The sequence below is a fragment of the Triturus cristatus genome, chromosome 7 (genome assembly GCF_964204655.1).
Source record: "Triturus cristatus chromosome 7, aTriCri1.1, whole genome shotgun sequence".
Taxonomy (NCBI): Eukaryota; Metazoa; Chordata; class Amphibia; order Caudata; family Salamandridae; genus Triturus; species Triturus cristatus.
This window is the reverse complement of record NC_140590.1, coordinates 234,754,885-234,780,420: the sequence shown is the minus strand read 5'-3', so window position 1 is coordinate 234,780,420 and position 25,536 is coordinate 234,754,885. Positions and strand designations below refer to the sequence as shown.

The 25,536-nt window shown below is 44.3% G+C and overlaps 1 protein-coding gene across 2 annotated transcripts in view; it reads right to left on the bottom strand.

Annotated features, from left to right (window-relative positions):
• LOC146809286 (G protein-activated inward rectifier potassium channel 4-like) overlaps nt 1-25,536 on the bottom strand; it is a 435,254-nt gene that overhangs the window by 294,567 nt on the left and 115,151 nt on the right. For both annotated transcript variants that reach the window (XM_085616094.1, XM_085616095.1), the window contains exon 2: nt 17,734-17,889. The gene's annotated coding sequence lies outside the window, so the exon portion shown is untranslated. The remainder of the gene's footprint in view (nt 1-17,733; nt 17,890-25,536) is intronic.

Below are 25,536 nucleotides of genomic sequence, written 5' to 3'. Positions count from 1 at the left end.
GGCACCCAATTACGTATACCAATTGTGTCTAAGCCAATGTTACCATGTTTAAATGAGAGAGCACAAGTACTTCAGCACTGGCTAGCTGAGTCTTAAAAGACTACAAAAAAAAAACATGTTCAGAAAACGGGAGGGTGAAGGCAAAAACATTAGGGATGACCCTGCAGAAAGGGCCATGCCAAACATGACTGAAATTACCAACATATTATGTGTTGTGCATTTTAGACTCCCTACATGCTGAATCTTAAAACACCAAGGGGAATATTTAAAAGCCCCTATCGCCACCACAGTGTCACTTTTTAAGACATTGTGGTGGCGATAGGGCTTCACCTTATTTACAAGGCAGCGTTAAGCCACTTACCATGGCTTAACGTTGCCTTTGTAAATAAGGCACCTCTTCATGCTATGCTTAGAGTGAAAGGGGTGGGCAGTGGGTGTTGCGGTGGGCATTCCACCGCAACACCCATTGATTTTGACGCTGCCTCCTATTTACAAGTGCAGCACAAATAGGTGGCAGCACAAATAGGTAAACCTGGTCTTAAGTTGGCGAAATGAGGAGAAAGGCTTTCTCTCTCCTTGTTTTTGCTTTTTCCATGTGTGCTGCCTTGTGCAGCACACATTGAAAAAGCAAAAAGCCTTGGATTGTTTATGTACAGGAAGGTCCCCCTTCCTGCACATAAACAGTCTTTAAAAAAAAAAAGACATTTTGTAACTTTCATGTGTGCTGCATTAAGCAGCACACATAGAAGTGACAAAATGGCATTTAAAGATTGTTTATGTACAGGAAGGCGGACATTCCTGTAAATAAACAATCTTTTCCCTGCACACAGACACTCTTGCACTGTGGTGTAAGGATGCCTGCATTGGCGCTACACTGCTAAGTGTAGAGCCAGCACAGGGGGAAACGCAAAGCTGCACCATATTCTCTTAAATATGGTGCAGCCTTGCGTTACTGAAGTGACGGAGTGACGCATTAAGCCATGACAGCTAACGTCTCACTCCACCACTTCAGCTGTGAATATCCCCCCAAAAGTGTTGCCTTAACGAAGGTCTGTATTTAAATAAAATCAACACATTTATAGCACTACTTCATTCTTGTTTGTCCAGTTTACAGGGCTGTCTGCAAAACAAGGCTAAATGATGCATCTACTGTCAAATATATTATAAGGCAAACAGCCAAAGATGGCCTGGGATGGCTCTCCTCAGAGTCTTGCTACTTTGCTAGCTGGAATGTCGTAGTCCTAATCTCTCTCTCTCTGAGAGATAGTTGCGAACGGCTAACATATACTATCCTGATTGGTAATTTTGAGAAAAGCGAACCTCATGATCATGATGTAAGGTGAGAGAAATGTGAGAATTCCCTTGCACACTCGTGAAATATTAAGACATTCCGTTTTAGAAGTATACTATATTAACCCATGATAATTATATTGTAAATAATGTACAATGATGAAAATACATGCATCAGCTACTGCAAGGTAGACAGCAGCTCCAGTATAGAGCACTCTCAACACCAGTGACACTCTACATTTGCTCACCTCAAACGTCTGCTTTTCTATCAAAGTCTTTAAGCATAGGATTTATCCTATTGGCAGTCGCCAGTAGGTAGTTATAGTTAGTATATATAAACACACACACACACACACATTCCAGCTCCTCGATAAGTCATCGTGGAGCTCTGGCCAAACACCCAGATTCTGTCCTCTGAAGCTGAGAAGAGAAGCATCCATGACTGGCACTGATGATGTAGGGAGAGATGCAGTCAAGGGGTTCTCTACAGTCTCACTCGAGCCAGTCTCATCTCTGACATTTGGTACCGGTGATTGACGAGGCAGATGCCTGAAGTGTGAAGAATGTTGTGTAATGGATTTTGGAGATGGTGCACAGTCACCGTGTGTCCTTAACTAGTCACAACTTTGAAAGGTTCAGCATCAAAGGGAACATCAGATTTGCGTCTTCTGTATTGTCACACCTAAACTCGATTATCTTTAGTGAAAGTAATGCTTTTGGCACATCAATACTTGTCGGTATATACTTTCATCTTTTGCTTACAGCACAAGTCTGTTTGACGAAGTTCACCATTTGTTGTAGATCCTCTGTTGGTCCAATATTAATAATTGGTCATCATGGCTCTCCAGAACATCAGAGTGGCAGGACTTTCACCTGTCGTTAAATGAGGAGTGGACAGTAAGCTTGAAGAGCAGCATGGAGGGCAGACTTTAGATCAAGCTTCTCCAATGTAGAACGCTGGACGGTCTTTTTAAGTGTGCTCATAAAGCATTCAACAAGGCCATGTGCTTGTGGGTAAAAAGGTGTGCTTTTCTGATGCTTCACATTGAGATGATTAAGAAAGTCTCTGAACTCTTGACTGTTGAATAGTGGGCTGTTGTCAGACTGTAGAACTGAAGGAACACCACACCCCAGGCTGCAAAAAAGCCACCTAACCTCTCTATGGCTCTTTCTTGAATGGTCGGTGACAGATCTACCAATGGAAAACGCAAATAATCATTGATAAAAACCATCAGGTGATGTCCATTGTCAAGAGGACCAAAGAAATCAACAACAATTCTCTCTCATACATGTTTTGGCAAATCAGACACACTCAAGACATGTTGAGTGGTTTTGGGAGATGAGCAATTGCACAAATGACAGGCATTCAACTCGGTTTCAAATCTCTCGTCAAGATAAGGAAACCAAGCCTAATCTCGAAGAGCTCGTTTAGTGGCAACAACTCCCCGATGTCCTTCATGGGCCACATCAATTACTTGTTGTCGCAGACCCTCCGGTACGCCGATTCTTTAAACTCATAAGACTATGCCTTCTTGAGTAACAGCCAGCTCATCTTCCACATTTTTGAACTTTTGATATTCGTTGTCATGCATGAGATATCAAGTGCACTGTTTCCAGGATTGATGTGCAATAATGTCTTTTAGCAACACCAGGTCACTATTGTTGCTTGTTGCAGCAATGATTTGTTCTAATGAAATAGCGGCATGCGTATTGGACCTTACGATGACGTTAATGTAGACTTCGGCCTCTTTGGAAGTGGTACCAGGGCACTGTACTGGTACTAGTGAAAAGTAGTCAGCAGGGTTCTGATCTTATCCTGGTCAGTGCATGAGAGTGTAGTCATATTCCTGTAGTTGCCAACCCCATCATTCGTTTCCTGAAGGCATCTTGGCTTTTGGGTTGCCGAAGATGATAAGTAATCCTTGAAGTTCCGTTACAAGAGTGAAAGATTTTCCATATAGGCATACATGGAAATGTTCACAAGCCCACACCACTGTTAAGTCTTCTTTCTCTGGTTTCAAATAGGTGCATTCAGTTTGAGATAAACCCATGCTTGCATATGCCACAATATGCCTTTGAGCATTTGGATGTCCACTGTGTTGGGCAAGGATCGCACCCAACCAGACTGGGCATGCATCAACAACAAACTTGGTATGGAGCTTTGGATCAAAGAAAGGCATTTCAGTGAAATTGAATACTTGTTTTCCTTAAAACTTCATTCACATTCATGTGACCAGTAAAATTAAGCATTTCTTTTTGTTAAGTCTCCTAAGGGAGCACTTACTGTGGCAAAATCACGTATGTATTTGGAACAGTAACTGCCCGCACCAAGAAATTAATGTAACATGGTAACATCTTGTGGGAGATTGGTGGCTGACAAAGTTTGTACTTTAGCTGTACCCAGAGTCACATCCCCATCAGAAAAGATGTAGCCAAAAAATGTGAATTTTGTTTTGTGGAACTCACATATCTCAGGATTCAAAGTGAAACCTGCATCAGCAAGTAAATGACACACTTTGAAGAGCTTTATCATGCTCCCTTTGTGTAGCTCCAAATACTTATGTCATCACTATAATTGAAGGCATTCATGACAGTATGTATTATATCTTGAATCTTAAAAAAGTACGGCAGCTGATGACACACCCAAGCGTAAGTGTTTATATCTGAACAAACCAATATGGGTAGAAAAGGTGATAAAGTACCTGCATTTTTCTTTGAAGTCCAATTAAGGATACCCTTTGTTCAGATCAACACGAGAGAAGACCTTGGCACCATTTACCTTTGTGATCATGTAGGCAATGTGTAGACCAGGATCTGTTCTCTTTCAATTACCTTGTTGACTTTGCACATATCAACAGAGACTGGTACAACTCCTTTACTTTCCTTTTAGAGCACTACCACTATGGGAGCAACCTACGGAGTGGGACCAGTAGATCGCTGAACGATATCATGCTCTGGTAATCTCTCAAGCTCTTTCTCACCACCATTTTGTAGGTCTTTGAGCAACAGGACCAATATTCTCATTGATTTGCACTTTCATGGTCTTAAATTTTACCAATCCATAAAACAACAACGACAATGGACTTACTATTTTGTGAGAAGTATTCATGTTGTAGTTCACAGATGTTAGTCCAAAAGCAGCAGCAGTATTTAAACTGAGTAAACAGGCACTTAAAGCAGTAACTTGAAGTACCTAAATGGGTGCTTGTACTTTTGCCCTTTTGTATTTCATGGTTGCTACGAATGAACCTTGACTCTTTGAGGTCCTTGAACCAGACCATGTACACACTTTAGTCTTCAATGGTGTGAGACAGGACAATAGAGACAGTTCATGGTATTTCTTCTCAGTCATGATGTTTATCAACACACCACTGTCAATAATTAAAGGTATGGAGCAACCGTTTACTTTTAGTGTAATTTGCGGACAATGTTTGAGTGACTTTTGTGATTTTACTCATTAACTTTTCTTTGACTCACATTCTTCTCTGCATTCGGCCAGTTCAACATGCACACTTTTTTCTGAGGTAACCTTCAATATCGCAATCCGTCATCCTCACCGTCAATTGACAATAAAATTGAGGTTCTCCTTCCCACAGCCTTTGCATACTTGTCCAATGGCGGGACATTTACCTTCGTGTGGGAACGAAAATCCACATCTAAAGCACAGGTTCTTTTTCTTTAGAGACATCATTTTGTGTCCTTCTGCTTTGTGTTTCTCCTTACTTTTCATGTTCATGACTGACTCATTCTTGGCACCTCCAGCCTACATGTCAGCAGCTTGTCGATCAGCATGTTCCTCAGCTCTGGCAGCCATGAGAACTCACTCTAGGCTAAGGATTTCTCTCAGCATTCGTCATTTAAAGGAGTCTGACAGACATCCATTGATAACTCAGTGATTTATAGCTTCTTCATCATTGAATTAATTGAATTTACAGTGTTTGATGAGTATATTCAGTCTCTCAACAAATTTGTTGATTATTTCATCAGCTTTCTGTCATTCCTGACTGAAAATATATCTTTCGTAAGCAACATTCAGATGTGGATTGAACTTGAGATTTAACGCTTCATTGATTTGATGGTATGTGACTTCGCCAGTTCATGGTCATTTCTTGATCACCTCTTTTATTCCCTCACCAGCAAGATGTTTGAGATATTTGACAATTTTTTGTTATCTGTTTCTCCAATTGCATCAATGAAATCATCCATCTATCACCAATATTCTGTTTTTGGCAGTGTCAAATGGAGGTGGTGGTTTCAGGAAGGCAGTGGCTGTATAACCAGCTATGAAACTTACTGACTTTGAGAGTCGATACTGCTCATCTGGACTTGCACCATTCATACCATCAGCGTGCTTTTTTAGGGTCATTATTGCCAATCAGAATGGGTAGAGATCCTTTACGCGTAGCATTCAGGACTTTTCAACTCTTGAAGGACCTTTGAGTTGTGTAAAACACACCTGGTACCTTCTGTGGTGTCCGCTTCAGAGATCAACAGCTCCGTAATCACAACTGTAGGAAGCGGTCTCTTTATATACTATATCAAAAAGAGATATTCTGTACAAACAGTCCAGGTATTCACTTTTAAGTGGACAGGGGCTTGCTCTAGCAATCACTAGGTGCTCTTCTATGGTGTAGTGTGGTTGAGCAGCCTTAGGCTTATCAAAGAGGAGTGATAGACATCTGCAAAATACACAAACGGCCAATAAATGATAAAGATACTTATCTTTATATATGTATAGGCACCAGAATCAATATGACCAGGTAAGTATGTTTTACAAGAGAAATACTTTTATGTTTAAAAAGGCGACATTTTTCAGAAGCTGCAATGTTATCCTATGGGATGAAAAGCAAGTAAATTACGACATTCAGGCACAGTACAGTGACTTACCAGACCAGTCTCCTGGACTTAGTGAGTATGGGGGCAAGGCCCAAGGCAGCACCAGCAGGTCACCTCCAGGGGCAGTAGGGCGGCTGTGTGAAGTGGTGCAGTACTACGTCGGGTGCTCAATGTTAGTCAATGGGGATCGGTCGGCGCAAAAAGAGGCTGCAGGTTTGGACTGGGAGGTCAGTCAGGCTGAACCAACAGCAGGGTTCTAGCCTTGTGATGCTAGGGGACGTGGGGACATGGGTGTTCCTCTTTTCCTCGGGCCAGGGCGGCTGGGTGCAGAGGGTCTTGGAGTTATTGTGAAATCAGCTACTGTCCCCTCGGGTCACTATGCCCCCTATATGACCACTTCCTGTGGGTATAACCCTGTCCCAGAGTTCCTAAGTTTGCCATTACCAATAACTTTGAAAAGTCGATTCCATTTCAGGTAGCCCACCTTAGGGGTGGTACTAGCCTGAGGGTGGACACTCCTGTTTGACTAGCTAATTTTCCCACCTGTGCAGTTGCCAAAGGACTCTGGACAAAGGGGGAGCCGCATCCTAGCCTGTGAGGAAAACCACATGTGCATACCAAAGGCAGTGGGCTCTTTGAATCTCCCCTGCCTTGGAATACGAATCTGCAGGTCATTCTGTGGTAGGGGGTCTAAACACCCTCCCCCTGAGCAGGCAATATTTTCTGACTTCCTGGAGCAAAGGCCCTCATCCTTGGGGGGGTCAGAAACTTGTCTTGTTTGGCAGGCTGGCGAAACCCAGTCAGTCAGCCCACCAGTAGCTGGTAGGTTTTTAGGGTGCACCTTGAAGGTGCCCTCTGTGTGCATGTATTCATAAATCCAATGCTGGTATCTGTGTGGGTTTATTAATACGATACGTTTGATACCAAACATTCCTATTTTCAGTGAAGCCATCATGTAGCTGAGGAACTCGTTTTCACCACTGTCCAGCATATGCTTTAAATTGGCTTCCCTGATCACTTGTACTAGCAGTAATTGAACTGAACAACATAGGGGCATATCTGCTCCTACAGTTATGTCCTCACATGTAGTATAGTGCACCCTGCCTTTGCGCTGTAAGGCATGTTATAGTGGTGACTTACCTATACTGCATGCATTGTCTGCAGGCATGGCACACAGGCTGTGTGCCCTGTCATATTTTCACTTTTGTCTGCACCAAGACACATAGACTGTAGTGGCAGTTTGCATGAGCTTGGTGAGGAATCCCTTAGGTTGGCACAATTAGTGTTTCAGCCCTTGGGGATCCTCTTTAGTACCTTAGGCCCTAGGTGCCAGGGGTACCATTTACTAGGGACATACATAGGGTACTAAAGGTGTGGCCAATTGGGGAAACAATTGCACAGTTCTAGGAAAGAGATCTAGCACTGGGGACCTGGCTAGCAGGTACCCAGTGCACTTCCAGTCAAAATTACATCAAACACCAGGCAAATAGTGGGGGCAGCCATGTCAAAAACAGAAATCTTTATTAAGAAGCATCCTGTTGCAAAGTTTTCCCTCTACATAGTTGGCATTCTGCATTTGGCACCTTTCGTGTTTATTTTGTTTTTTCCCAGCTTAGTTTCTTTTGTGCTAGCGCTATTTTCTGTTACTGCAGGTAGAGGTTATTGCTGTTACATTCATTTGCTTCCCTGCAAGCTGTCTGTACTTTTCCCATCTGTCACGGTTATTTCCTGGTTGCTCCAGTGCTTGACAATGCCATTATACTGGAGAAGCGGGCAAGCACTCAGACATGCATGGCTTTGCTGACGTGTTTTCAAAAGGAAATAATTGTGTTTGTGACCCGAATAGCATTCAAAGCTACCACAGGTTGCAGGTTCCCCTCCTTGAGCTCTGACCATCTTTAGTACCTCTACCCGCTACACTGGCTGCTTCTAAAATAGGCGCAAGGGACAGACTGTACTGCTCTTTTATTCAAAGGAACACTTCTCATTACCTTCCATGGTCTAACCTCAAGATGTATTCCTAGTTGGGACTTCATCTCCCAACTCTTCGAAGAAAGAATCAATGGCATGGGCCACCTGTCCTGCAACATTAAGTGCAGGCCCAGCTTTTGGAGATTTTTTATACTCCAATATGTGAAATACATTCAAGGCTTTAGTTGAATTAGCCTTAACAAAAAAAATTGCTAATTCGGAAATTACTTTCACATGTAAATAAAGGGGACTTCTATAGGAACTATTTTTGTCCCGGATTTTGCAATCCTCTACATGGACAGTTTGGAATCCTCTGTTATTCTCACTGTTTCAAATCCATTCAGAGAACACATCATTACATATTTTCTTGATCTGGAAGGGTTCTCTGGAGACTTTGACACTCTTTCATACCTGGTTAAATCAAAACTGCAATGGTCGGACGTTTACTTTGACAAGCAGTAACAAAGATATCTCGTTTCTAGATGTGATTGTCAAAGTAGATAATTAAACTCTATACACTTCACTCTACCGGAAACCCGCTGAACGAAATATCTTGTTGCAATACTCAAGTTTCCTCACCCGCTCATTGAAAAACTCTATACCTTATAGTCATTGCCTAAGGATACTTAGACATTTTCATCAGAGATATGACTTCTTTAGAAAAGCAGCCACATTGGGTGAAAAACTCAAGGCCAGGAGTTATCCTAAATGCCTTGTAAAATGCTCTCTAAAAAAGACTTGGTACTGTCCTAAGGAGATGTTACTCACTCCAAAATCCCAGGGAGAAATGTCTGAAAAACATATTTGTGACTACCTTCTCTCCAATTCTTAGTTTAGTGTTTCAAAGCATTAAGAAACATTGGAAGGTATTTGCTGCAGGTTGGGGGGGAGGTCTTGGTCTGGAACCTCCGACGTCCTCCTTCAAAGGGAGTAAAAACCTGAAAGACCACTTACTAAGGGCCTCACTCACACAGGAAAAATCACCCAAAACATTTATTGATCATTGGGCACTACTCCCGGTAACTGGATACTTTAAATGTGGCATGTCTAGTGTGTGCCAGTTCTGTATAGAATCTAAATCAATTCAACATGCTAACATAGAGATCCCCTGCGCGGGCTCTCCAATTACAGTACCTGTAATGTGATCAACAGTATAGAGTGTCCATGCAATAAACTATATATTTGGCAAACCACCCAAAAAATCAGAATACGTCCCTGTCAACATTGGAGTCATATCTGCTGCGATGTTCCCAATGCCCCCTGGTAGAACCCTTAATTGCTGAATGCCATGCAGAAAACGACATAACATAGCACGTGATCAGTGTTGTAAAATTACTTGAGAGGTGGCAAGGCGATTTGGAGCAGCTACTCAACAAGGAGGAATTAAAATGGACCCTCAAAATGTACACAAGAAGGACCAGCCTGAACCGGCAGGAAGAATGGACTAATTTGATTTGAGCAATCACCAGTGTGACGATCAGCACCTGTACTATGGATCCTTTAATTATCCGGATATTAGTTCTGGAGTGTCAACTGGACTGCTTTGGACTCCATTTTTCCTCCCTTGATTTGGCCTTCTGTTTGATGATCTCTACTGATTAAGGAGTTTAACCTGGCTGTTCTCTGCAGTCATAAACTATACTATATTGTTCTGTTACTCATGGACACAAAGAGAGAAGGCACACGCAATGAGTAGGGGCTTTTAATCTTTTATGAGCTACGCTTTTATCGTTGACTTTTATCACAGACTGTAGATAGACTAATTTTAAAATCAGTGCGGAGTGACTCGGCTATTTTCACGAGTTTAGCGCGTTTTTAAAAGAATTGTCTTGTTTTTAAACTGTGGAATATTTTACTGACTCTCACCTGTCTGAGCGCTGCTGCCCCGCCCGCCCCGGTCCATCACGGCTTGTGCCGATTGTGTGGAGGGCGCGGCCGGGCAGACAGACGCATTTCCGGGTGGGAGAAGGGGAGGAGCTAACCTGACTCCTCTATTTAAACCTATGTGCAAGCGACCGCGCAGCGGACACGTGCCGCTGGCATGCCGAAGGCGCGCCAAAGGCAAGCCGTCTGCGCCCGTCCGTGCCTGTCCGGGCCCAGAGGCCAGGTCCCCGGCGCCCAATCCTCCCAGAGACAGGATTGCATACAACAGAAGGGAGTTACTTATACTATCCAAACCTCTGAATTCAACATGCAAACACAGGCTGAATGTAGATAATCATACTCTTAAGTGCCTGCACTGCCAATCTGATTTCAGGCCTGAGAGCCAAATCTCAAATGACTCTACATTACATTTGGCTCTGCTTAATTGCAGATCGCTAGTCAAACACAAATATGAAATGAAGGACTTGCTCGACGAACATAGGTTAGACGCCCTATTCCTGACTGAAACTTGGCTCAATGAGAGCTCCACTCCAGATGTTTTAGATACCATGAAGGATAATTACAGGATATTGAGGCAGGACCGTGTAGGTCGAACTGGAGGAGGTATAGCCATAATACATAATAGCAATATGACATGTGAGGTCAAACAAGTTGATATAGACAATTGTGAAGCTTTTTCTTTTACTCTATCAACTATAGAGGGTACTATATTGGCCGGATGGCTAATCTACAGACCGCCAGGCCCAGCCACTAATTTCATAACCAGCTTGGTAGACACAGTAGTGCAACCAGCCCTCAGACACAACAACTTCGTGGTGCTTGGTGACTTGAACATTCACTTTGATAATAAGCAAGACCAGGAAGTAAATCTGCTATGTAAGGACCTACTAACACTAAATCTGACTCAAAATGTCACAACACCTACTCACCAAAGGGGTCACATATTAGACCCTATTTTTACTAAAAGCAAAGACCTAACGGTCGGACCTCCATGTCCCATTCCGTGGTCAGACCATTACCTAGTTCCTTTTTCTATACCCTCACACAGGAAATTCCCTAAACAGCCTAAGCATGAAATAACTACTAGGAATTGGAGTAAATTTACCTCCAACTCCTTTTCCCAGGCACTAACAGAAAGGGTACCCAGATTTGAAATGGACACAAATCGCGCTAATGACCAACTGGATTTATGGATCTCTGAGACACTAAATGAAATAGCGCCATGGAGCACTAGGATCCCGCAAAGGATGGGTGCTACCGCACCTTGGTTTAATAATGAATTGGCTGAAGCCAAAAAGAAATGTAAAAAGCTGGAACGAACTTGGAGGATCAACTACTGCAATAGGGCTAGAGAATATTACAAGCATGAGCTTAAACAATATCACGCACAAATTAAGAAAATCAGAGGCACATACTACACAGAAAAAATTAACAGAGCTAAAAACTCCCCTAAAGAATTATTCACTATATTGAAATCACTTAAAACTTATAAGGAGATGGAGGAGTGCCCTACCTCCAGGGAGAATTGTGATAACATTGTAGAGTTCTTTGCCACCAAGGTCAAGAACATATATGACACCTTCCCTATAGAGGCCAGATCAGGAACCAGCACCATAGACTCTAGTATGGAATCGTACGAAGGTGGAACACTGGACGAATTTACTATACAGAGTCTTGCTGTACTCACTGACATAGCCGGAGGAATAAAATCCGGCTCACCACTAGATGCTGCAAGACCGGATATAATCATGGAAGGAGCCAACCCCATTATGCCGCATATACTAGACATCATCTCGCGCTCCTTCAAAGAAGGTCTGGTCCCCACTAAATGGAAACAAGCTATCGTCAAACCCTTGAAAAAGAACCCTCTTATCAAACACACTGTACTGGAAAACCTACGCCCAATATCCCTACTGCCTTTTGTAGCAAAAATTGCGGAAAAAATCACAAATAAACAACTAACTGATCATATTAATAAATACAGCTTACTACACCCTTCGCAATCGGGTTTCAGAAGTGCACACTCAACAGAGTCGGCACTACTCTATGCCACGGAAGCACTAAGGAAACTCGCTGATGAAGGGGAAACTGCTGCTCTGATCCTTCTTGACCTCAGCGCAGCGTTTGACACTGTTTCTCATCAGTTACTACTACTAAGATTGGAAGCATGTGGCATTAGGAACAAAGCTCTGTGCTGGCTGAGATCTTTCCTCTCTGAACGCAGTTTCAGAGTGGCTCAGAAGCCCTACATATCTAAGAGCATGTCGCTGGAGCAGGGGGTCCCTCAAGGCTCTATATTGAGCCCAACCCTCTTTAACCTATACGTAGGCCCCCTGGCTAAGCAGGTGGAACAACATAATGTGTCAATTGTCTCATATGCCGACGATACACAGCTAATTGTCCTACTGTCACAAAAGGAGGAACAAGCAGCCACTCGTTTCTCACAATGCCTATCAGAGGTGGCAGACTGGATGTCCAACCATTGCCTCAAACTAAATGGGAACAAAACTGAGGTAATGATTGTGGGTAGATCGCCAACTATATGGTCCTCTGCTTGGTGGCCAGTCTCCTTAGGACAATTGACTAACCCTAAAACTGAAGTAAAGAATCTAGGAATCTACTTTGACTCTAAATTGAGCTTTATCAACCAAATACATAGGGTTGCGGGCAAATGCTATGGAGCTATCAAAGTCTTGAGGAAAATTCTCAATCTCCTGCCTTCTAGCGCTAGGAAAACCATTGTACACGCGACAATAACATCTCAATTAGACTATGGAAATGTGCTCTATCTTGGAACAACAAAGGGGGGTATAGCGAAACTACAGAGGGTACAAAATGCCGCTGCCCGATTAGTACTTGGCCTTCCGTGGAGGGCTAACTCACAGAACGCCCTGGAAAAACTCCACTGGTTGCCAGTAGGAAAGAGGGTCATTTTTAAGGCTCTGAGCTACGGACACCGCATCCTTATGAAATCCGGCCCCAAATACCTACTCTCTCTCCTAACTGAATACATACCTGGTCGGACCCTGCGATCCACGGATTTGGCCTTGGTTAAAACACCGAGGATATATAAAGCCAGAATGGGAGCTCGCTCCTTCAGATATATAGCTGCTAGGACCTGGAATACTCTGCCACTAACCCTGAGAACAGAAACTTCCGAAAGACACTTCCGCAAGCGGTTAAAAACATGGCTGTATAGCAGGACGGAACCCTCAGACTCAGAACTAGCACCCTTCTTTCGCTGCAATTTCTCTCTCTCTTGTGTCATAGCGCGGGGACACACCGTTGTGGTGTAGCCATGCGCTCTATAAATGTATTAAACTAAACTAAACTTTTGATTTGTTTTGCCTGACAATACATCTGTTTCTAATAGGTCGATCTAATTCTCCTATTCTTTTCTGTTGCCTTTCCATTAGACAATGTGTTCTTCCAACATGACGGCCACTTATTCTCTTTTGCCTATTAGTCCTTTTTTGCCCTCTACTACTCTTCCCACAGCAGTGCGAGCCTTCCCCGCTGAGCAAGTGCAGTGAGAGATGCTTCTTAATATATGTACACAGCTGTCCCTTTGGTGGAATTTGTCTGACCGGGGTGCAGACCCGCTGTCCACTGACCATTCTTTGGGAATAGCCTTTTATTTTCTGGGTTCGGCGAAGCACTCTGTGCTCGCATGCACTGCGATACAGTGTGCACAATTTCTGTGTACTGGCTTTCTTTTTCCCTTCGAGGAGAGTACAGAAAGTATTATTGAAACCACATATTACCTCGGTTATCAACAAATCTGCAGAATTTCCCGCCTGTTATTATTTTTCTTCTAGAAAATCTGAAAGGTGTGGCCTTTTTAATTTTTTTTTTTTTTGTAAACAAATTTTATTTGTCAAATACACATTTAGCGGAGCTCTGTAACCCAGAGGCTTCCGTAGCATCAATGAACAAAATCCTGGCTTTTACAGTTTTCTCATGAAATAACAAAAGAGAGATACATAAGGGACATGCATATGAAATGCAACCCCATTAAACAACCGAACAAAGAGCACCCCCCACCCCATCGCACCGCCAACCCAGCAAAAGCAGCAAGTATGATCGGAGCTACAGTTCTACCCTCGCTATGGAACATGTCCGTAAGACACCACTTCGCCCAATACACATATGTTACATGCCCCCCCAAAACAAAGGAGAGAATGATTACCACCCACACAATTACTACGCTGGAGTGGGTTCCAATTCCAATCCCCTGTAATCTGCCCACCATTTCCAGATTTTATAATGTTTACGCGGGCAGACCCGTGCCACAAAAATGGGGGCCTCCAGGCCCAAGCAGAAATCCAGCCCTGCCTTCCACACTGACACGGAGGGTGCGGCCGTCGCCTTCCAAGCCCTCGCAATGTCGCGCTTGGCAAGGGTAAAGCCCAGGAGCATCAGGTGACGCTTGTAGACATTGCCCCCTATATCGTCCATAACATGCAGGAGCACTAGTTTAGGAGACCGAGGGAGGTCCCAACCCAGAACCTCTGAGAGGCATGCCAGTACACCCCGCCAGAACCTAGTTAGCGCAGAACAATCCCATATAGTATGTAGCAGCGTCCCTTCTTCATGCAAGCAGCGAAGGCAAGTCGGGGATGCCACCAGACCAGCCCTGTACAGTCTAACTCTAGTAAAATACACTCTATGGAGGTATTTAAACTGGACGAGTCGAAGGCTCATGGCAATGGCCGCCCCACGTGGGGAGGCCAGGGCCTCCGTCCAGTCCTCCTCCTCAAGTGGGCCCACATCCTCCTCCCATACCCCACGGAGACGCTGCAGAGATGTGGAGCAGTGTGTCACAAGGGACTAGTATATTTTCGATATCTTACGGTCCCGCAAGTCCACCATGAAATCTTTCGCCTCTATTGGACTGAAATCGTCCAGCTCCTCCAGACCCGGGGAGAGAGAGCATGCTGGAACTGCAGATATTTAAAAAATTGAGTGCGCGGCATTTGAAAGTCGTTCTGCAAATCTTGGAAGGATTTCAGGACAGGACCCCTCATGACATCCCCCAAAGTGGAGATCCCAATCGCATCCCAGTCCTGGAAGCCGGGCAAGGTCGCCAACTGCGGCAGGCCTCCATTTCGCCAAAGCGGCATCTCTCTAGTTAGGCGATTCCACCAGCCCATCCTCCGAAACGCCGGTCTCCAAACCTGAAACACCAGTCGTGTCACACTCGGCAAAGAGCGCCGCAAGGGCGCAGAATAAAGGAGTGTATGCAGTGAATGATCTCCCATTAAGTGTCGCTCCAGGATATACGCCGGATCCGACCTGTCGCCATACCACCATTGATTAAGGACCAGCAGGTGGGAGGCCATATAGTACGAGAGAATGTCGGAAGTAGCGAGCCCCCCGCAATACGTGGATTTAAAGCAAGTACGGAGAGCCACCCTCACAACCCCCCGCCCCAGAGAAACTGGCCCAGAGTCGCATTCACCTGGCGGAACCAACCCGAGGATATGGATGGCTTTGCAACTGATACAGCAATCGAGGAAGAGCAACCATCTTGAAAATGGCCGAGCAGCCATATATAGATAGGGGCATGAGGGACCAGTCTCTGAGATCTTCACGCACCTTGTTCCATACCGGCACCAAGTTCTTTTCCCAGGAAGTCGACCGAGCGTCCAAGAGGAACACACCCAAATATTTCAGCCCCCCACACGCCACCTGCACCGCGGAGGCCCAGGCACCAGGCCTTTTTTCATTTTATACACTTTTTCATTCACAATTCTTCCCTAGGGCACTTGAAAACCTTTTCCCACCTTTTTTTATAATTGTCTTTTTCAGCCATACTCCAGTAGGACAAATATCACAGTTAGGATATTGTTGCCTGTTAATTTCAGGTACAGCTTGTTCTCTCCTCTTAAGCAATTTATGATTTTACTGGGAAGCCAACTGGCTAGATCTTGAATTCTGACCTTTAACTTTAGGGACTGATGCCTTTCTTCTCCATAGAAGCTTTCTATATTAAAGGCTTACACCTCGCACCATAACACTATATTTTCTGAACAATGTTTATTATTTTTTATTTCAGCCCTTGTTTTGGGCTCTTTTTTAAACTTATGAGTCCGGGTGATGGTCTCCCCATCTTCTTGAGACTTGTTGACTTGACTTGTTGACTGCCACTACGGACCCCAAATAGATTATGGGCTGTGTTCTTGTTTTTAAGATGCACAAATTTGTTCACTGAATTTGCTCACATATGTATATTACTTTGATAAGAGCACCGAGCACATTACTTACTACACACCCACTGTGCCATCACAAAGTATGTTTTTTAATAAAAGTTATTTATATATGATTTATTATAACTAATGATTAAAATATCCATTTAGTTAATTTGTATTGTTTTCATCTTTCTGAAGGTGGCATTTTGAAAATTAGGATTTAAAATCCGAAGTCACCATAAATTAGGATTTTTCATTTTAATTCCAAGGACACCAAACATAATCTGAATACCTTCTCCTATAGGGAAATTACAGCTTATTAAATGTAATAAGGTAACCCCAATCCTATCCTATGGGAAATGTCTTGCAGTAGTAAAAAACAAATTGAAGAGCTTTTCAATATCAGGACATGTGAAAAATGAAAGTACACGTCCAACGTTTTAAATACACTGCACCCTGCCCTCTGGGATGTCTAGGGTCTACACTAGAGTGAAATATGTATTTAAAAGGAAGGTTTGGGCCTGGTAAAAGGTTTATTTTGCCAGGTTGAAATGGTAGTATACAACTGCACACACAGGCTACGATGGCAGATCTGAGACATGTTTAAAGTGCTACCTAAGTGAGTGGCCAACCAGCGCTACAGTCCCGCTCGTAGCATATAACCAGCCCGGGGCATAGGTAGTGCCACTTTACTAGGGACTTAGAAGTAAATTAAATATGCCAGTTGGGTATAAGCCAATTCCACCATGTTCTAAGGAGAGAGCACAACCACTTTAGCACTGGGTAACAGTAGTAAAGTGCTCAGAGACCTAAAAGCTAACAAAAATGTGTTCAGAAAACAGGAGGGTAAAGGCAAATTGTTTGGGGACCTACACAAAAAGCTATGTCCAACACTTTCCTTAACATGCCAGAGTTATTTCCCCTCTGTGTTTATTTGTCTGTGTAGTTATGGACATGGGCTTGCAGAGAATAATGTCAATTCCTGACTGATTGTATTACTGCCAACAGCTGAATTCCAATGTTTGGTCCTTTCTGATGTTACAAATTGAGATTTTATATCAGGTTTTGAAATAGGATCTTCTATTTTTCTGGGGCCAAAGCTTGCAGAATTGGAGTTAAATGGTTAAATGTACTTAGCAACAATATTGCTGTATATTTTTGTAATTTGGGTAGCACATTGATCCACTTGAAACAGACCACAACATGATCCAATCGAACATGTGTATGAGCAATTGCAGTTAGTACTTCAGCATCAATGAAAGGGTGGAGTTTTAGAGGACTATAATAAATGCAATGTTGGACTTGGCCCTTTCTGCAGGATGATCCTCAAATGTTTTGCCTTCACCCTCCTGTTTTCTGAATCCGTTACTGGGAAAAGTATTTAAAATGGTTTAGAGTTTAACATTCATATTTAATATCCTTATTTAGACATTTAAACATTGAACTCCAAAGTGCATGAAACGTTCTCCAGTCATGGCGTATTTGCTGCAGCTGCAATTCACATACTTCTCTAGAAGTGTGTTTTAAACAATGATCTCTCTGCGAGTTGCAGGTCCCCTACCTTTCAGAAGTGTCAGCAGTTCCATCTTTCAGGTCTGGTTAACATCAGATGAGTCTTTTCAAGGATTGATTGGGTGGATATACAGTTCCATCAGCCACTCATGCAATAGAATCCTGATTTATGGAAATGACTCTGCTGGAGTGTTCAATAATGGCACTATGAGAAACAAAATTAAATAATATGTTCACTGCTTTGATAATCGGTATGTGCTCTGCCAGGTGGCTAAATGAGTCCAAATCAGACAGCTTCAGTCCCACCCCATCTAAAAATTAAATAACCTCCTTTCGTGTCTTGATAGACCGCTTTCTCTCCAAGCACCCACAGATTGACCACACTGTACAGTCCACTAGGGTGCCATTACTTTTCCTAAAAAGCACTCAGTCCACTTATGCTACCAGTAGACTTCAGCCTATTGGTAAAGGGCCTATTTATTTCCAGAGACAACTATGGGAATGGCACTCTCATGAGACAACAACCTCGCAAACTTTCACGTCTCACATGTATCCCACATTTTGCAGGTGACTGGAGTCTAGAACATGGAAAACACAACCACATCCCCTCATTTCTGAAAAGCTGCATTTGATTCAACTGAAGATCAGAATTAAATTAAAACTGGCCTGTATAGCATAAAAGGCAATTCCCTGTGGTAAGCTAGATTACTTCTTCTCCACTTCAGCAGTCTCTGGAGGAAACACATTGACAAGCAAAGACATTTTCTGACTCGAGTTCAAATGACTGGGAACACATGTAGCCAGCTCCCAATCCATCACTGGAGCAGTCCAACCCCTCTGGAACCTAATCCCTGACAAACTGAGATACCAAGATGACTTACTGACACTCCACAAAAAATGGAAAACCAGTCTTTTAAGCACACCTGAATTAGAAGCAAACAAGGACATAAAGTCTCTTGTTTCTTCCCAATCTTTCACCTTCACCCTCCAGTCCTCCCCTGGCTCAAATCTATCCTAGCTCTCCTAGCGCTCCCCTCTTCTTGCTACCATTGAACATTCCTCTTACTGCTTTCTACCTTCTTTTGTTGTGTTCAAGTATGGTTACACCCATTAAATATGCCTGGATGTTTTGCTGTTTGGTTCACCCAGCTTTGAACTTTATACTGTGGGAAAGTCTCACCCACAGACGTCACATGGTAAATGAACTGCATGTGTTTATTGCATGTGTCCACCTTTTAAGATAAGGCTTCTGTGATGCAGCTAGGGTAAGAGGCACCTGGCTGATTACACATGGACATGTGCACACTCATGTGCACATGCCTGAGGACTGCGTGTGTGAGACTACCGGTAACCGCGCACAGGTAGCATGATGCAGAGGGGACTCGGCAGGATTATATATAAACCAGGGGTAGGCCTCATAATGTTACTGTACACTGATGGGGAAAGTAAGAGTGATTTACTGTTTTGACTGTAGTGACACTTTGTAGTCCAAAGGGAATTGAAACTGCATTCCAAGGCAGTTTTCCTGTATGTGTATAATAAAATCCAGTAACATATCAAATTGGGGTGAAATCTGTGTGAGAAAATCAAATCTGTGAGTTCCAAGAGGATATCTGTACAATTTATAGGTTATCCATAATTGTCATATTTCTCTGGCACAGTTCAGGATCAGTGCACAGGCCTTTTGTCACCCTGCTGTGCCTAGTTAATTTTATTTACTTCTAGCAGCAGGAACAAAGGCCACCCCAAACAAAAGGAGTAATTAACAATGATTTCTTTAGCCTCTGAGGAGGGAGGGTGGGGATTAAAAACTCTGCATCTGTTAATTCTAGAACAGTATCTCGTTAACCACCAGAACGTCCCCAACTCTCTTGCAAATCACGAAAGAACTTGATAATCTCCACTGAAAATAACATTTCATCTTGAAACCTTAGATAGCCGCTGACCCTTTCTTGATTTCAGAAGCACGCCCTCTTTAACCCTGTAAAGGATCCTGGACCAAAATCCTGTCTAACAGCTACACACAGTGCTCTGTTGCCTCGGTATAGGTATGTGCCCTATAATTACCACACACATACATACTTCATGATGACTATAATGATAAACTGATTTAAGTGACATGCTATTCATTACTGTAAACACAAGATTACTGTATTGAAACTTCTGGATGGTACAGAAACACCCTGATGTCAGCAAGTACCGTCTTGGTTAATAAGATAGGATGGACCACTTGGGGTCAGTTCTGTTCCAGTGTATTTATGGTGTGTGGGTGATTTCTTGCGGCTGGGATATGGGGCCCATGCCACAACCTGAGGCCTTGCTCCCTCCCGAGCACTAATAACCACACCAGTCTTCCCTCAGCACATTGGCAACAAGGGCCGACTTGCCCACATCTACCTGTGGTGCCCAGTGACAGTTGCAGGTGTCGCACATGTGGTTGGGTCTGCAGTACGGGGCGCAGCAAACACTGCAGTGCCCATCAAGTGGCGCAGGGGCTCGCGGATGCTCCTCGTGGAGGCAGGAGACGTCGAAGGTGGCATGGAGAGCCTTCACTGTTGGTATAGCGCACCGGCCACAGAGGAAAAGATACCGGCAAAACGCCGGATGCCCACCATGCAGATAAATGCCAGGCAGTGGGGCACACTGCTCAGTGTGCAGCAAGCTGAACCATTTCGCGAGGGTCTGCAGGAGTAGTGAGAGGGGGCGCCGCATACAAGGCAGGCAGCCTCCAACAAAGGTCATCAGACAACTGTCACTGGGAGAACAATCCCAGTCTAGCAGACAAAACAGAGAATGGTAGAGAGAGGGGGAATTTGAAGATGAGGACCCGGAGGACGAGCAGGTATTCTTCATCTCTTTTGCAGCACTGGGGCCCGGAGGGCAGCACCCACAGTCTATTTGCAATTTCACCATAAGAACACGGTGGTGCACACCCTTATTGAGACAGGGCCCTCAGTATATGTAATGAACCATCAGCAGTACCAGCAGCTGTACACCCCGGCTACCCCTGAGACCATCCCGCATGAGGATCCATGCCCCATGGGAACAGTGCAGTCCAAAACTGCCAATTTGTTTGGGCTGGACTGTTCCCATGAGGAACAGGGTCAAGACTGATTTGCATATGGCTGGGTCTCAACTGGGGTGGCGAAGTGAGCTAAAGAAAGATGATGGATTCAACCCAGATCTGTAACTGGGGGTGAGTGTCTGAAAAGTTTTAGTGCTCTGTCCATCACCTCCTTGTGTTTTCTTTGCCAAAGATTTCTACGATTTGCAGGTAGACCACATTCTGAACCATTGTTTGAAGCTATTCAGGGAGCTAGGGTATTGGAAAGGAGCACCACTAAAGCTCCACATTGACAAAACTGTCCAAGCAGCAGCACTAAGACCCAGGAGAATACTGTTTTCTCCGCAAGCACAGGAGGTGGAACTGGACAAGTTAAAATGCATTAGATGTCATTGAGCGAGTCACAGGGCCTACCCCGTGGGTCTCTCTTCTGGTGATAACGAAAAAGCCCAAGTTGTCAGCGACAATACAGCTATGTTAAACATGAGACTTCCGAATTGTGCCATCCGTTGGGACATCACTCTAATAATGTACGACATTATTGAAGACCTCACTAGAGCAAGGTTGTTCTCAAAGATCGACATGAATGCTTGATATTACCACCTGGTGCTTCACCCTGACCGTTGGCACCTCAACATTTTCAGCGCACCTAGTTCTGAGAAGATATATAAGACTGAGCTTTGGGATCTCTTGTGCCACCGAAGTGTTAAAAATGCCTTTCATGAAACACTGTTGGGGGTGGAAGGGGTACTTAATGTAAGCGACAATATTCTAATCCACTCAACCACACTCAGACTATCACAAACGCCTCAAAATCACCTTCCAGAGGCTGTGAGACAGTGGGCTGATGCAACGGAAGGGCACATGCTCTCTGTTTGAGCCCAAAATTGAGTTCTTTAATTTTGTATTCTCATGAGATTGCCTACTAGTAGACCCCAGAAGTCTGCAGCAATCCAAGTGGCTCCGGCACTCAGGAATACAACTGAGGTATGCAGCTTCCTGGGCATGATGATATACTGCAGCCACAAACCTGGCTACACAATCAGACCTGCTCTGAGCCCTCACAATGGTAGGGACCAAGTGGACATGGGTGTGGAGGAGCAGGAGGCGTTAAATAAGAGGAATATGGTGCTCCCAGCAAACTCCACTACACTATGGTGTACATCAATCTGGACAAGGTGACGCAAGCCCTGTGGGACTGGGAGCAGTCCTGACACAGCAAAAGCCATGAATGCAGGCCATGATAGCATTCGCGAGCTGAGTACTCACTGCGACTGAAGCACTATATATGCAAATTAAACATGAGGCATTGGATTTATCACCATTTTCACCTGTACATCTATTGCTGAGAGTTCAAGGGACCACAAGGCACTGGTGAGTCTCTTTGGAGGCTCTGCTCCCCACCCACCCACACTTACCAAGCAGCGGGCAGTGCTGCTGTTACCGTATAGCTTCAGTGTGACATACAGGTCAGGAGCCTGGAATCCAGAAGAGAATTCCTGTCACAACACCTCCCAGAGAGAATGAAAGGGGTTATAAAGGAGTGTGACGAACAGAGGAGTTCACCCACATGGCGGGAACAGTGACCTATCTGAAGACCATGAGAACGAAAAACATCCGGCAAGCCACAGAGTCAGATGATGGACTTAAATGAGTGGCGAGGCCATTGACGTCGACGCATGGAAGCTGTTCTTGCAGGATGCCAAACAGTGGGATCCAGCAGAGGAAACCCAGTTGTCACACCTGCGGAGGGTGAGAGATGAATGAAGCTCCATGACTGGAGGAATAATCACGTGGGGCCACCACATCGCCGTCCCCAAAGCCCTGGAGGATTGTGTAATTTACTTGGCCCATAAGCACCACTGAGGGGTTGAAATGCACGCATAAGAGGAAAAGTGTGGCTCCCTGAATCGATGCCAGAGTGAAAGAAGCAGTGAGGCAGTGTCTGACCTGCTGACTAATGGGGAGCCCTCCAGCATCGGCACCCATTGCTACAGAAGACATGCCAACATCACCATGGATGAGGGTCAATTTGGAGTTTGGAAGTTTTCTGGATGGCTGACTCACTATGGTCTTGGTCGATGACCAGTAGAAATAACCAGTCATAGAAGTGGTACCAGCAACAGCCTTCTCACACGTGAAGCCCCTCCTGGAACAGGCACTAGTGGTGTATGGGCTACCAGAACCCATCAGGACCAATCATAGACCTTTTCAAGGAGGCGATTTTCAGGAGTACCTGTCAGCGCCGGGGATCAAACACCAAAAGATAACACCTCAGTGGCCTCAGGTCAACAGTGCCATTGAAAGACTCATGCGGACACTGAACAAAGCCCTCAGAATTGTGGTGGATCAGAACGAGGTCTGCACCATTTTCTGAGAGTGTACCACAACACCCCTAACTGCACAATGCAGTGCACCCCCATCCACTTAATGTTCCAAAGGCATGTAAAGGACAGCATCCCGAACGGCCCTGAGTGGAACACAGCCCCATTGGAAGCAGAAGGAACACAGAGGAGGCGTCGGAGAGCAAATAAAAGAGCCAGTCGAGCCAGGAGGGTGGCAGAAAGGCACTTTGAAGAAGGAAATCACATGCTGGTAAGAGAAGGGCACCTAGGGAGGAAGTTCAGCACTCTCTTTGAGAGAGGAGCCTGGGTTGTGACCAAGGTCAGAAGGACCATTATCTCTGCCCAACAAGGGCGAGAGACAACCACGCAAAACATTGTGATTCTGACTAATTTTGGCCCTAGAAAGGGAAGGAGAAGAGGACCTACCTGGACCCAATGACAACCTACCACAGGTCGGTGCAGAGCCCTGCAACAAAAAGCCCCAGGGGACAAGGTGATCCCAGGGAGTAGGTTGGGGACAGACAAAGTCACACCGGGCGTACCCATGGTTCTGCTGGTGGGAAGAAGCCGCTTGCATGGACTGAAGCCCAACCGGACCGTCATTCAGAAACTCTGGGATTTTGTGTGCGCCGAAGCAGAGGTCAATTCCTGCCATCTGACATTGGATGAGATATACTGAGCCACCCAGGCGGTACAGACATGCCCTGATGTCAGCACGCACCGCCTCTGCCATGTGCAGTCAAGGTGGTAAATAAAGAGGACGGACCGCTCTGGATCAGTCTGGTTCAAGTGTATCTATGGTGCAGGACTTCTTGCGCCTGTGGCCTGGGGGCCATGGCACGCCAGAGGCCCTGCTACCACCCGACCCTAACACCCCCACCAGTCTTCCCCATGCACAATTACACTCTGTGTTTAATAACAACTATATAAGTGCTATTATTCTCATTCACGCTTTAAATATTCTGACAACTACCACTTACTACACATCTTGAAACATATGATTATAAAATATAATCAAGTGGGCAACGCTCTGTGGGACAGCTCAATATTTCATACAGATGGTTCACTGGCAGCGCAGCATAAATCAGGCTACATGGGCCAAGAATAAACAAAGCATTAAAAAAACTAATGGGAAGCGCCCGGATCAGGCATAATATCTGTTTGGGGTTGTAATGGAGGCAAAACAATTTTAGAATTCAGTAATTGTGTATATGGGCAGGGACATCCGCACAAAAAAATGAAAAGTATCGGGATGAGACTTTGTCAAGTTTCACCAGGAGGTAGTGCCTTACATTTAGGAGCTTTCAGTGATTATAGTATGGTTTTCCTTGTTTGTATTGGCTCACCTGTGAACAGGTTGGGAGGAAAAGGTGTTACTTTCAAGTTATAATGACTAACTCTTCAGTGACCATCTTACATTTCATTAAACAGTTAATTTTTTGGCCAACCAACCCAGATCTACAGATGTTTTCCCATTTTTTAGGTGTTCTCACTTTAGCTGGAATGGTTAATTACTCACTGCGAAGACGTCCCACATTGTAAACATTATCTTTACAGAAATGGCCCAGCTTCTAACCCCTGGATACCTGGTCAAAGGTATGCAACCTTCTCCTGCACACAGTCGATGTGACTGGACCACCAGGAAAGCACTACACCACCAAAGACACAACTCTGCTCCAGCCACAACTTTGTAAGATTAATATTTTGCAGAAATAGGTTTATCCTTATGCTCTAAAAGACTATCCGGTGTTCTCCAAATTTTCTCTCTCCCAGATCGCGATCTCTCAGTTAACAAGATGTCAGTGTAAACCACGAACCGCAGGTCCTAATTTCATGCATATATTTGGAGACACTGCCTTTCCGGTCTCCTGTGTTACTTCACCGCCTAACATTGGTGCCCATTTTATGCAACTGACCCCAGAATCCAGACTGCCAGTAAAGGCATCACTGCCCATCTATATGAGCTTGTGAGTCAGATTTCGAATGGCAGTAATAGCTCCATCAAGAAGGTCCATGGTGCCATTCCGAAGAGCTTGGAGCTCCTGGAAGTTCCAGAACAAGTAGGGAGACACATTTCTAAGGAATACATTTATAAAACAGACCCATGATCACATGAACTGATTCCTTTATTAAAAGCACGCTTTATTATTTTAGATACCACTGATAATCTATGAAAACATTTACTTGATTCTTCTATATAAAGTACGTTTTCTAAATAGATGTGCCATATAAATTACAAATGCATTGACAAAAACCCTTCCCATGATATTAAAAAGAAACCTTTGTAATAAATGGCCATGACATTCACTATTGTGTAAATGGGTCATATCGGTGAACACGCAGCGTTGTCTGGAATGGAACATTGGAGCCTGTGCTCTTTAAGGGTTTACTAGATGCTCTATTTGGGGTTGGTGATCATTCAAATGGTGGTTCACGTTATAGT